The sequence below is a fragment of the Rhagoletis pomonella genome, unplaced genomic scaffold, assembly GCF_013731165.1.
Source record: "Rhagoletis pomonella isolate Grant_MI unplaced genomic scaffold, Rhpom_1.0 Rhpom_scaffold_00602, whole genome shotgun sequence".
NCBI classification, from domain to species: Eukaryota; Metazoa; Arthropoda; class Insecta; order Diptera; family Tephritidae; genus Rhagoletis; species Rhagoletis pomonella.
In genome coordinates, this window is record NW_023459156.1 from 13,414 (window position 1) to 25,970 (window position 12,557).

At 34.6% G+C, this 12,557-nt stretch overlaps 1 long non-coding RNA gene across 1 annotated transcript; it reads right to left on the bottom strand.

The window, feature by feature from the left end:
- Positions 1 to 524: 524 nt before the first annotated feature.
- On the bottom strand, positions 525 to 1,577 carry LOC118751220. The gene is made up of 2 exons (XR_004994499.1): positions 919 to 1,577; positions 525 to 863 (listed from the first exon to the last, which is right to left on the bottom strand). It is a non-coding gene; the product is annotated as an uncharacterized LOC118751220 (long non-coding RNA).
- Between the last annotated feature and the right edge of the window lie 10,980 nt (positions 1,578 to 12,557).

A 12,557-nucleotide genomic window follows, 5' to 3' on the forward strand; every position in this document is an offset into this window, starting at 1 on the left:
AACATTCATAAGCAAACATACACACACACGCTCCATAAATGCGCCAAAACGATCAACAACCAAAGCGCCATTTAAAAGGCTAAACGTCGTTGCCTAGGCAGCTGCTTGTGATTGTGGCTGTTTGGAGCGCATTCGAATTTCGTTTTTATAACGAAAATTTTCAAAATTTTGAATTTGCGCCGACGTTAAACTTAACTGACTTGGCGCTGAGTGTGCAAAAAGGCAGAGCGCTTCCCAATGGCAATGGAGAAATCAATGTGATCTCTCGTTCGTTGTGGAGCTGAGTGTAGTAGACTGTCGCAAGTGCTTAGGTAAATGCTATGCACATAGGGCACTCGAATATCTTGAGTTAGCAAAATGAGCGACGAAAACTTGTTGATTCGCAGCGTTCTCTACACAAAGCACCCAAACGCGCGTTGCTCTCCAAGCGCTCACTGCGAAGTGATCTCCCTTTCTCGCTGTTGTTGGGAGTGAGTGGCAGAAAAAAAGCTGGAAAAATGCGCACTAGGAAGTAAATAAAATAGTTCATCCGATCAAAACTTGTTTATTATTATTTTTTACTCTACACACGTCTTAATGACTTCGCTAATGTTTTTTTTTCCTCCAGACGTTGCTGTTGTTTTTCCCCTTTTGAATTGCTTACTGTAACTGCTGATCGTTGGAGCGTGTTGGGAGCTGTGACCAGGTACAGAAGTCATCGAATGTTGTTCAATTAGCAGGCAACTAGCTGTTTAGTTGTGGCTAAATTCTTGAACTGTACGCCTCTGAGCTGACGCACGCGTTTCTGATCCTCTGCCATTTTGCTGGCTTATTTTTAAAGCTTTCAGCAGTTCTTTGATTACTTTTGTGTTGGTCAGTTGATTCTGAAAATTTAATAATTGACTGCCAGCGCACACATATACATAGGTATCTACATACATCACACATACAACTCGGTTGGGAATAGCGTCATTGCTTGTCGCATGCGTCATACTTGCTACGTCGTAAAATTTCCTGGCGATACTTCGTCATCAACCATCGCACGTTTTTTTTGTGCCTGCTTCTCGTTTAAGTAGTGATGAAATTAAAGCTACTCAGGCGTGATGACTCCAGCATAACCATATTTCGCATATATTTATGTAGTACATTACTGTACCCGTTTGAATACAGAGGAATGCTATGTGCGAAGAGTAAGTAGTAGTGCTACGTTGTTGGACAGGCAACTCAAATTCGCCTGCGGCACATGCTCGAATTCCTCGAATTCCAATTGTTGAAGTTAGTCAGCCAGCCAGCCAGTCGACCCAACAACCAAATGGAAGTGCCAGGGAACTCTTATTTTCGCCGCTTCTTTTTTCATTTATTTATTTCGTTGGTCATACGATGCCATTTATTGCTTGCAAAAAAACAAACGGGCGAGTGCGTTATAAATAAATCAGATTGCGCTTGTCACATGTGCCGTTCCACTGCTTTTGATGCATTTGTACTCTGCGCGGATGATCATTTGCGGTTGTGTGAATGAATGTCGTGCCTTTGAAATGATTGCACATTTATTGCTTTTATTATTGGCAGCAGTTCCATCATGGCTATTTTTAAGTAATTAATTTAAGTGCTTTTGTATCGAACTTTGTTACTTCATTACCAAATTCCGACATCCTACAGGAGCTATGTATGGGGTCGCTCCATCTCTTTTTCATTTGTTACTATTGCTAATAAGATGCAATTTTTGTGCATTACTAAATATGCCTATAGCACAAAATAAACTTCAAGAACAGCACATCCAATTCTAGGCACGTAAATCCTTCCAGCCTCATATTGATATCCTTCATAACCAACTATGTACATTCAACTTGTATCCATCTCTTCAACATTTTCTCCTCTTTCGCATCCCATTATTCTAGTGATTTGGCACGTGTGCTCTCGTACCTCGTTTCATTTGTCAGTAATAGCCTTTTATTTAGTTCGCTTTATAGTAGTACGCGCAGTAATTTTTCATTTAATAAACTTTTTAATGCTTTTTAGTTTCAGCCGCATTTTTTCCGCGCTTATTGCATGCCATTGAACTGTCCGGCAACTGAAGGTTCAATTCATACATAAATGTACAGATCATTCACTTTTGCTGCGAGAAGACAACAACACAGTTCTACTCACATTTACTTATGATTACACTCCCGTCTGGTCAGTGTTTGATTTTTTTTTTGCTTTCAGGTTTTTGAAATGTTGAGGTCGTTTTAATTAATATGCGATGTACGCGCTGATCTCTGAGGAATTGTCTGTGAAAGGCGAGGGATTTTTTGTTGAAAGTTTAGTCATACGAGTATAGAATGAGTTGATGTGTGTGTACACGCATTTAAAAACAAAAATCTTGGATTGCGAATTTCTTTGCTGAAACATAACTAAGCCTGGCTTAGACAAATCTCTCTGGGCCCATTCGTGGTCTAAAAAGGACTTAATTTACGACATATTTGAGTATCGAAGAACGAAGTATCATGTAAAAGTTTCAATTCTCTAACAAATGAGAACATATTTATTTATTTTTTGTGGAAAAGTTGTGATTCTTGTAACAGGTTTTTCACAAAGCCTTGAATCCTATTTCACAACCGGTCGGTATGGAAATAATATATAAAAGCTTTCAATGGGCGTGGCTTTTTCTTCTCCACACATATATTTTTATACATATAGTCGTTTAAAAAACAAAACTGCTTACCGTCGTTCGGCAAAACCGCGTAACTGAAATTTTTTGTCAAAAATTGGTTTTGCTCAAACAAGCTCTTGGCTCAAGCCTTATCCATTCGTCCTAAAATATACTAGCCAGAGATGCGATTACTTTATAAAAAAGAGAACCATTTTCAAATATGAGTGTTTTTACACTCTAGCAAATAACTTATGCAACCGCACATACGCGGTTTTGCATTATCTTGATACGCGGTTTTGCATTTTGTTGATACGCGGTTTTGTACTTTAAACGACGATATGTATTTATGTACATACATTTTTCATTGAATGAGATTCGTCACCCTATATTGAACACGGAATCAATTTCAAAAAAAATTTGAACGGAGCTTAGGACACATTTGGTGCTATACATATGTAGGTGCCGGAATGCATCGTAGATTAGGGCAAACTGAAGTCCATTGGAAAAACAAACGCTGAGAGACATACATAGAAATCGAGTCCTGAGTAAATAAAAGCTGAATATAAAAAAAAAAAAATTAAAAACAATTCCGAGTATGTGGGGTCATGGATGCAAGCTATAATGAAAGCTAACCTGAGAAAATACTTGTATCGATACGGCATGACTAATTAATTAGTTTACGCTCCCTCTAAATGGCAAATGTTTTTATGACAAGCCTTTTCATAGCAGATGCCTGCCAAGTTGCGATTATTAGGAGTTCTCGAAAGTGATGTTTCATGTGCCAAAAAGTGGACCCGAGAACTAATGGATCTAAACGCAACTCTATAAATTCGGCTAAGATCACTGTTTTAAGATTATGTCGTTTTACAATAGGTTTGTTCCACACGAGGGATCCCGCGGGTGCCGAAAACAGCCCAGAAAGCGTTCCTCACGCTAGAAAAACGGGTAATAGAGAGCGAATGCCTTCCACTTTTGGAGCGCAAATGTCTTCTTTTTCATGCCGCGCAGAAATGTGCAAAAAGTCAATTTGAAATAACAGCTGTTGTTTGTTGGATCCGAAAGCAAATTTTATGAAATACAAAAATGGATAATAGCGCTAAGTTTCAGAAATGTAGGTATTTGCAAATTTTATTAGCCATATAAGCTGATTTGTTGATTTCGGGCACCAAATGTGTTTTTTGCGTTCCTCACGCTCTGGGCACTTTCGGCACGTATTGACACATATTTGACATTTGTGAGAGAGTAACGTATTTTTACGCTCCAATTACCGGAGCAGCCCGGAAAGCGTGTGGAACAAAGCTAATCTCAAAACGAAATTGTTAGTACTCTGCACAGTGGGAAAATTTCGACTGATTTTGTTCAAAAATGGCTGGATTTTTTTTGTAATACTTGGAACGGTTTTTGAAAAGATTGCCTGAGCTCTGACTAAAAAACGCTTTTTACTTGTATCAGCTTATCGATCATTTACTTACAAATTTCGTTATAGGATGATTGACTCGGTTTTTCCAAACCGGTTTTAGCCGGGTCTTTCCAATATATTTTCGCTTTTATTTAAATAGTGATTTTTCGAATATGGAATAAACCGGAGAGAGCAATACCTTGAACAAATAAAATTGCAAAAAATCAACGCTTTATCATACTAAAATTGAATGGGCTACAAAACTGAATATTCACAATTTTTCTAGGAAGTCTAATAAAAGATAGTAACAATTTTACCAAAGTTTATTAAATTAAAAAAAAAATGCACAAAGTTTAAATCTTGGATTTACACGGTTTTTGTTAAACAATAAACTATATTTTTATAAAAAAATAATTAAAATTAAATAACAAAAAAAATGTTACATGCCAATTTCTGGTGCGCTTATAATTTTGACATGGGGTGTTAATAATGGATATTTTTTTTGGCAGGAGAGCTAGTGTCACTTAGCCTGCTTATTTCATTCGCATAGCGCTTAATTTTGGCATTCTAATTTTCATTTCATTTATTTGTTTCTACATTAGCGCATTAAGAATTAATCTTTTATTGCGCAATACAAATAACAGAGTACAACAAAATGTATTAAAACAAGTAATTTTTAGCAAAAAAAACCGACTTAAAAAATATATATATATATATATATTTCATGATCCAATGATCATATCTAAATGAGACCACCTCTGAGACACTACCTTTCCCATGCAAAAAGAATTATCGAAATCGGTTGACGGGGTCCAAAGTTATGCGGTAACATACATAAAAAAAACCTGACGAACTGATAACCTCCTCCTTTTTTAGAAGTCGGTTAATAAAATAAAAATTACAATTATATAAATATAATTATGTATGCATATGTTAATATTAAATTAGAAAAGCCAAATAGAAAATTTATGACCACCTTATTATGCCACTTAACTGAAAAAATATTCAAAGATAAATATTTTGAAATTACTTTCACGCAGTGAGTTCTTTAGAGACAGTGGAAGGGAGTTCCAAAGTCTAACACCATTAACAAAAAAAGGTCTGAAGTGCTTAAGTAATTCAATTTCGGCAATATCAAATTAAAGGAGCGTGAGCTTTTGCAAGACTTAAGCTTTTCATATAGATATTCCGGCTTTTTATAAAAAAGCAACTTAAAATTAAAAATACCTCGTAATTGTAATACATATATGTAGCCAGGTAGTGAGTTTCTAAAGGCCAAATTTTTTCAAGCCATATACATACCTAGTGGCATGGTTGAATGCAACATCGAGTTTGTGCAGGGAATGAAAGTCCATTTTGCTGTACACTACTTCGAAGTAAGTAATAAGGGGAACAATTGTGCTCAAAACCAGTTTCGTTTTCGTGCCTGCAGGTACGAAAGGCGAGGATACTCTCAGGCAACGCAAGGTGTAGTATATTTTACTCACAACTTCATTGACGTGGTCCTGACAAGTCATTCTAGAATTAATAATAAAACCCAAATTTCTCACTTTGCTGTCTAACAGGTCTATTCTGCACGTTACCAAAGATTTTGTAACCGGAAAATTTTATTACCAAAAAGTGTTACCAGTTCTTGTCACCGCGATTATAGTTACGTTGGTAATGCAGTTAAAAAATTCAGCAATTCAGCTTTGAAGAATTGTGGAAATTCTGGCATTGCATATTTCATGGGGCAATACTTTGTTACCAGCTTATGTGAAGTGATGGCATTTCCGAACTTTGTTATAATGCTCATGATTTCGAGAATGCGCTCTGGTGATTTCAAGAATATTCTAAGCTTGCCTTTGTATTATTATGTCTTTATCTTTATTCGTGTAATCTTCTCAACTTGAATGACTCATGCACGCATTAAAGTAAGCTTCCCAAAAAAAATCACCATCCGTGCTATTAAATGGAAGACATGATCAAAGTGATTCACCAACAGTTTGGGTAGCATAATTTTATAGCAACGCGTAAACAACTAAAATATAGCTGATAAATCTCGAAAAAGGTGTTGCATGCATATATTTTCAAATTTATGTAACGTCAATCGAAAATATTCCAAGAAATTTAAATTCCACCGCATTTCTTTGACAGCTTTTGGGGTTCCGCCTACAGTCACATACATACACACATATAATCATACCAATTTTTAAACAACTTTGCTTCACTCGCTTGAATGACACAATTTTACATGCGAATCTAGCTGGCGTATTGCCGCAACTTCACAAATAATCGCTTGCTTGCCCAAGGGGCGCAACGATCGCGCTGGAGAAAGTCTTTCCCAAAGCGAAAGATCGGCGTAAACATTTCAATATTTTACAAGCAATACTCACGCGACGACGATGCAGCAACAGAAATACACAAAGTGGATGTACATATATTGGTTTGTATTAGGGCTGGGAGCTCTATCCAGATTTTTTTTAAATATCCGGATACCCGAATATTCAAATATTTGATTAAAAAATCTGAATATCCGCATATCGGATAACAAAGTGAACGGTTATTAACCGGATAGCTCAAATAACGGATATGAACCGGTTATCCAGATATCCGGATAACAAAATAAAACGGATATTAATTAAACGGATTTCCGGATATCCCGATTTTGTTCATATAGATACACGAACATCCGAACGTATGACCGAATACACGGATAGTCCCAGCCCTAGTTTGGATATTATATTTTTGTATTAGGGCTGGTAGTTTTATCCAGATTTTTTTTTAATATCCGGATAATCCGGATATTCGAATATTCAAATATTAACCGGATAGTGATAGAAAAAATAACTGAAATTAACCGCGCATAAACCGGTTATCCGGATAACAAAATAGAGCGGATATTAATTAACTGGATTACCGAATATTCCGATTTTATTCGTATACGCGAATATCCGAACGGATGTATGTAAATAAACGGATAACCGAAAATACGGATAGTCTCAGCCCTAGTTTGAATATCTATGCGCCAATAAATAGGAGCGAAGTTACACAGCAGCAAACAGGTGCATTGACCCAATGCTGGCATTAAACCATGGCGGCGGCGCACAAAACTTATGGTCTGATTGTGGCAACATAACGTAACTTACAGGCACTCACTTAAAAATTCTCTTAACCAACTAATAAGCGAATCACGCAGCGATCATTTGTGTATGCCTGTTGGTCTGCGTGGCCCCAAAAAGCGCAGCGAACGCGCAACTGTAAACAGGAAAAAGCTGAACAGGCAACAAACAAAAACAAATGACGGTAAATGGCCAAAAAAGAAATTTGTTACGCCAACAGCTAAGTGGCAACAAGTGGTACTAGTTTGTGTGTGTGTATGAATTTATTAACATTACGTTTGCGTGAACAATTTATGCTGCAGAAAGAAACTTTCTTTTGTAAGATCGTTGAACTTCAACAATTGGAAATTTTTTCGTTGAAGTGAATTGGTAAACACTTGAGCGGCAGTAGGGCATTTAGTGCGTATGTAAATTTTGTATGCATGTTTGTTGGTTGGTTAGTAGGTTTGTTGTTAATGCAGTATGGAGAACAGTGGCGCGAAAATAAAAAGGCGTGATTAGATTTTAAAAATGTTTCGATCTGCATACATGTGTATGTATGTATGTATGTAAATTTGCAGTTTACTAAAATTGGTACTAGTCTAAATGTCTGAAATCACATGATCCTAAATGTTAGCGTAAAAGTAAATAAATACATACTATGTACTTACATATGTTACTTATGAAAAAATAAATAGGGGCACAACATTTTAGCAAATTTTTCCTATTTTTCTTTTGTTTATTTATTTATTATTTTTTTTTATAAAAGCATAGCTCATTATCTAACAAAATCCTTATAAATTCATATTTCAAACTTTGTGCAAAATTATAAAAATTCTGCAAAATTGCATCTAAATTTTCAACTTTTTAGTCTTTTTTTTTTTTTTTTGAGTAGGTATGCAGTTTTATAGCCCATTAAATTTAAGTAGAATAAAGTGCAAGTTTGAAGTTCCTAAAAAATCACGTCGATTTTTGATAATTTTTATTCTGAATGTATTAAATACACACTTCCATACAAAAAAAGTTCGAATATACTTTGTATGGAAGAAAATGCGTAAAAAAATTGCCAAAAATCATCGCGATTTTTTACTTTATACTTTTTTGCACTTTATTTGGCTATAAAGCTGCAAAACCAAAAAATTCTAAAAAATCTGATTAAAAAGTTGAAAAATCAGATAAAATTTTGCAGAATTTTTATAGTTTTTACACAAATTTGAAATATATTTTATATGGTTTTTGTTAGATAATGAGCTACAATTTTATAAAGATATAATAAACGAAAGAAAAATAGGCAAACATATGAAAAAATGTCGTGTCCCTATTTATTTTTCCACCACTGTAGATGTTATTTCAGATATAAATATTGTATTTACCGACATTGATGTTTAGCGTTGTTTTTATCGATATTTTGATCTATGACTTGTCGATAATTTATATGTCGATGTTTATCGATACTATTATCGATAAATTTATGAATATGTATATGCATTTGACTGCGTTCAGACACGATGTTCGGTAATTTTTCTCCATGTATTTTGTTTGTGTAAAATTATTTTACTATCGGTTTACCGTTTACCGAATTATGATAGTGGCTAGCTTGCTAATTTTTATCTTAGCTGCCTTCTTATCTTAGCTCATGCATTTCATAATATTGTCGTTATAAGCAACCATCTGATTTTCAGGGCAACCATCTCCCCTGACAAAGCTTCAAAGGGCAGAGAATGTGCATTTTTTGCCTTACAAGAGGGTGAAATTTTAAGAAACGAAGACAAAATGTTCTCACCGTTTGCCTTTATTTTAGAATCGAATACGAAAAGAGAAAAGGGCAATGAAAAGGCGGCATTTTTTGGTAGAAACGAAATCACCAAAAGTAAAATGCACTAAATTTTCTGTTACAATTTATTTTTATTATTTTTTTTTTTAGTAAAAATACAACCGACTATTGAAGCTCATATAAAAATTTAGGAGTACCGTTAATTTCGTCATGATCGAATGATCAGAGCTAAACCAAATTAGTATGGGGCCACGCTTGAGATACCACTTTTCCGATAAAAAAGAATTATTGAAAACGGTTAACGTGGTCAAAAGTACATGCAAAAATTTCCCATGAAATGATAACCTTACTCCTTATTTTGAAGTCGTTTAAAATAAAATGTGGGCGCTTAAGGACGAATAGGTACTGAAAATGTTCTTTTATTACTTTGAACTTGAATATATGTATTTAAATATGTCCTATAGTTATTTTTCGGAAATCTAATATGTACACAACCACATCTTTGAATCCCTTATTAGTTTAGGATAAAAAATTAATTAAAATACATTTTCAATACCTATTCGTCCTTATGCTCCAAAAAAATTATTGTTTTCAACGATTTTATTCGTTGTTATTCAACTTGCACTAAATTTTATTAAATTTTTTTTTTCAAGTAATCATATCTGTAAAATTTCAAAGTTCTATAAAAAAAATTCTTGATATCAAAGAGAAAAACCGCCGTTTTACATTATTTGGAAATTATTGTTTCGACAATGCATACGAGTATACTTCACACCTATCACATTAAAAAAATTTCGTTAAGTAATAGAGAATTAAAAGAAATTTGTTATCTACGTACTAGGTATACAAAGAAAGTATAGATATTAGAAGTTTTTTCTTGGTAAAAAATAATAAGGTTTGCTAATCTTTTATTAATTTTTTCAGCGAATTATTGCCGGTATTACATATTCATATTTATAAACATGTATGTAGGTATGTATGCATGTATTTTCAGTTATTACCCTGTGGGGAAAATCTCTAGTTCTGAACTGGTGCGCTTCTAGTACATTTAGACCCAGTACTGGTTCGCGATAAATCTCTTTTGCATGCAAGCAACTGGCGAATTCAACATGGCGATGTCCTACGAAGTGTGAATTGCCCCCCGCTGCATCCCTTTTTCGATAGTTCCGAACTAGTCCTAAATTCTATAGTTCCGAAACAGTTCTAAAATCGATAGACGAAAGAAAAAAGTATCATGATTTTTCAATCTTTTTGGTTCTTCCGTGTGTGCGATTTTAAGTTATTTTGGAAGAAATGTGTTTTCAGTTTGAAATTAAATTTGTTTGAATGATTGTAAGAAGTGTACGTTTACATACCTTTAGCTGTAGCAGTTTGTAGAGTTTGCAGAGGTGCTCGCTGTTATTTCTTAGATTCCAGACGGTCCCAAGATGTTGAAATGTTAACTTAAATTTTTGTTTTGTATTACCAAGCTATGAAAAAGCATCTGCGAAGCTGCGAAGCACAGAATAGAAGCGTATTTGAACGAAAAAGCCGCCGAACACATATCTATGTAAAGTGAACAAGCCCCCGCTGCATCCCTTATTCGATAGTTCCGAACCATTTCTAAATTCGTCACTTTAGATATAGATTTCTAGTGAAAAAAACTGAAAAAAATAGTTTTTTCCTGTCGGAATAGTTCCTTTTTGGCGATAAAGACCTAGTACGGAACTAGAAATTTGATTCACTAGTCCGCGGTTTCCCTGCAGGGTACGTATACGTTGTGTACATATGTATGTATGTATATAGTTTTGTGTGGGGAAATGATATCTTGCGTGTACCCACGCCTGATTATTTGTTTATAAGTTATTGTCGAAATAAATAAAGGTAGCAACAATTCTTAATACAATAATATAGCCACGTAATATATAAAAACATTTGTTTAAATAGTAAGTATATACATATATGGCGGTTAATATCTTATCTTCGTGCAAATTCAGCCAGCTCAACTTTCAAACCTTCTAGATAGTTTATTTCGTGTTTTTAATCGTAAAAATTGATCGCCTTTTCAGCTTTTTAATGTGATTTACAATCAGAAAGTTAAATTAATTATTTCCTCTGCATTTACGTCTGTTAATATGAACGAAACTCGCAACTGCTGGCTGAGTTAAGTAGCACAAAATATTTGCAGAGCAAACGTCTTTGGCGGAGAATTAAATCTGATCATACAATTGCCAGAGCGACGAATCCCAAATTGTAAGATTTCCTCTCGAAATCGAGTAAAACAATTTGTGCTTTTCAGAATCTACCAGTATGTCTGTGGTCATAAGCAATAATCGAAAAACCTGAATTCAAGAAAAAAAAACCTTTTAAACATTTGGTTTGTAATGTTAACCTTATGGGGAAACCAAAATATGTTCGTCTATAATTTCTTAAATAGTATAGCTGGCGTGATGGGGATTTCACACACATGGAATAGTAGTTGCAGAATACGATAGCATATATAACTCTATTCTTTCTTAAGTCGACTTAGGCGGTTATTGCTTATGACCACAGATATTTTTAGTTTCTTTAAAATCAGAGACTAACAATTACACATCCATACAAAAACAAAAGTTGGTGCGCCTGGGCGACACTGGAGAGAAGTGAAACTTACGTTACATATGTACCATGAGACATAATATCATAACCAATATATGTACATATGTGTATATGTATGTACATCTGCTTTTGCTTAAGGTTATATTTATACCCGAGCGCACTTGTGCATAAGGGTATTATAACTTTGTTCACATAAGATCAACATCAGACACGAAGTTTGATGAGAAGAAATCAGCGAATAAATTTGCTGCATCACTAAGGCAGGAAGTAGTAACGTCTTTATAGAAAACGGAACTTTGAATACCAGAGGCTTTTTTCATCGATTTAATATATCGCCAAAAGTTCTTCGGATTAGTTTTTATGTTAACCTCAAGTTTTTGAATGTATTTATTAAACAACGATTTATTTAAGTCTCGAGACTTGATATATATAAGTCATAAAAGCGAATTTCATTAGTTGACTTAAACTTCTTAAAGAACTTGTTTTTCAAATTCTTCAGATGTTTGAGATCTTTCCAAAGATTTTATAATTCCTAATTTATTTGATATAAACCTTAAGCAAATACTTTATCGATGTATGAATTTTATAAATTAAAGAAGCAACTTTGAATGAACTCTTCCAAAAGACCTTCTGAAGTACGTCCTATAAAAGCTCTTCTGGAGGCCTTCTATGGGTAGCGAAAGAAGAAGCCCTTCAATTGATGCCATTCCATACAAAAAAGTAAGGTGAAAGGAATGTAGAGTAGAAGGTCTCTTGACTCTCAGGAAGGCCTTTCGGAAGGGCTTTTAACTCCTGAAATTATCTAATGGGTTATAAAATGATGTGTATTTCATACAGCCATGTACGAGGAACATTTTGGCGAGCACGTTCACAACTCGTCTTTTGAAATTTTTTCTGTATTCCCGCAAATCCCGCATGTGTAATCCCTCGTTTCTGATCCTGCAAAAATGGCGCAAATTTGCGGGACCCCGCATTTGCGGGATTAGATTCCCTAATCTAGATCTCTACCTCTACTCCTGTTCGTTCTAATTACATTTTCCCTTTATCTTAATTTTTATCTTTATACTCTATCGATAAAAATTTTATAACGAAATCGATAGATATATATAGATATAG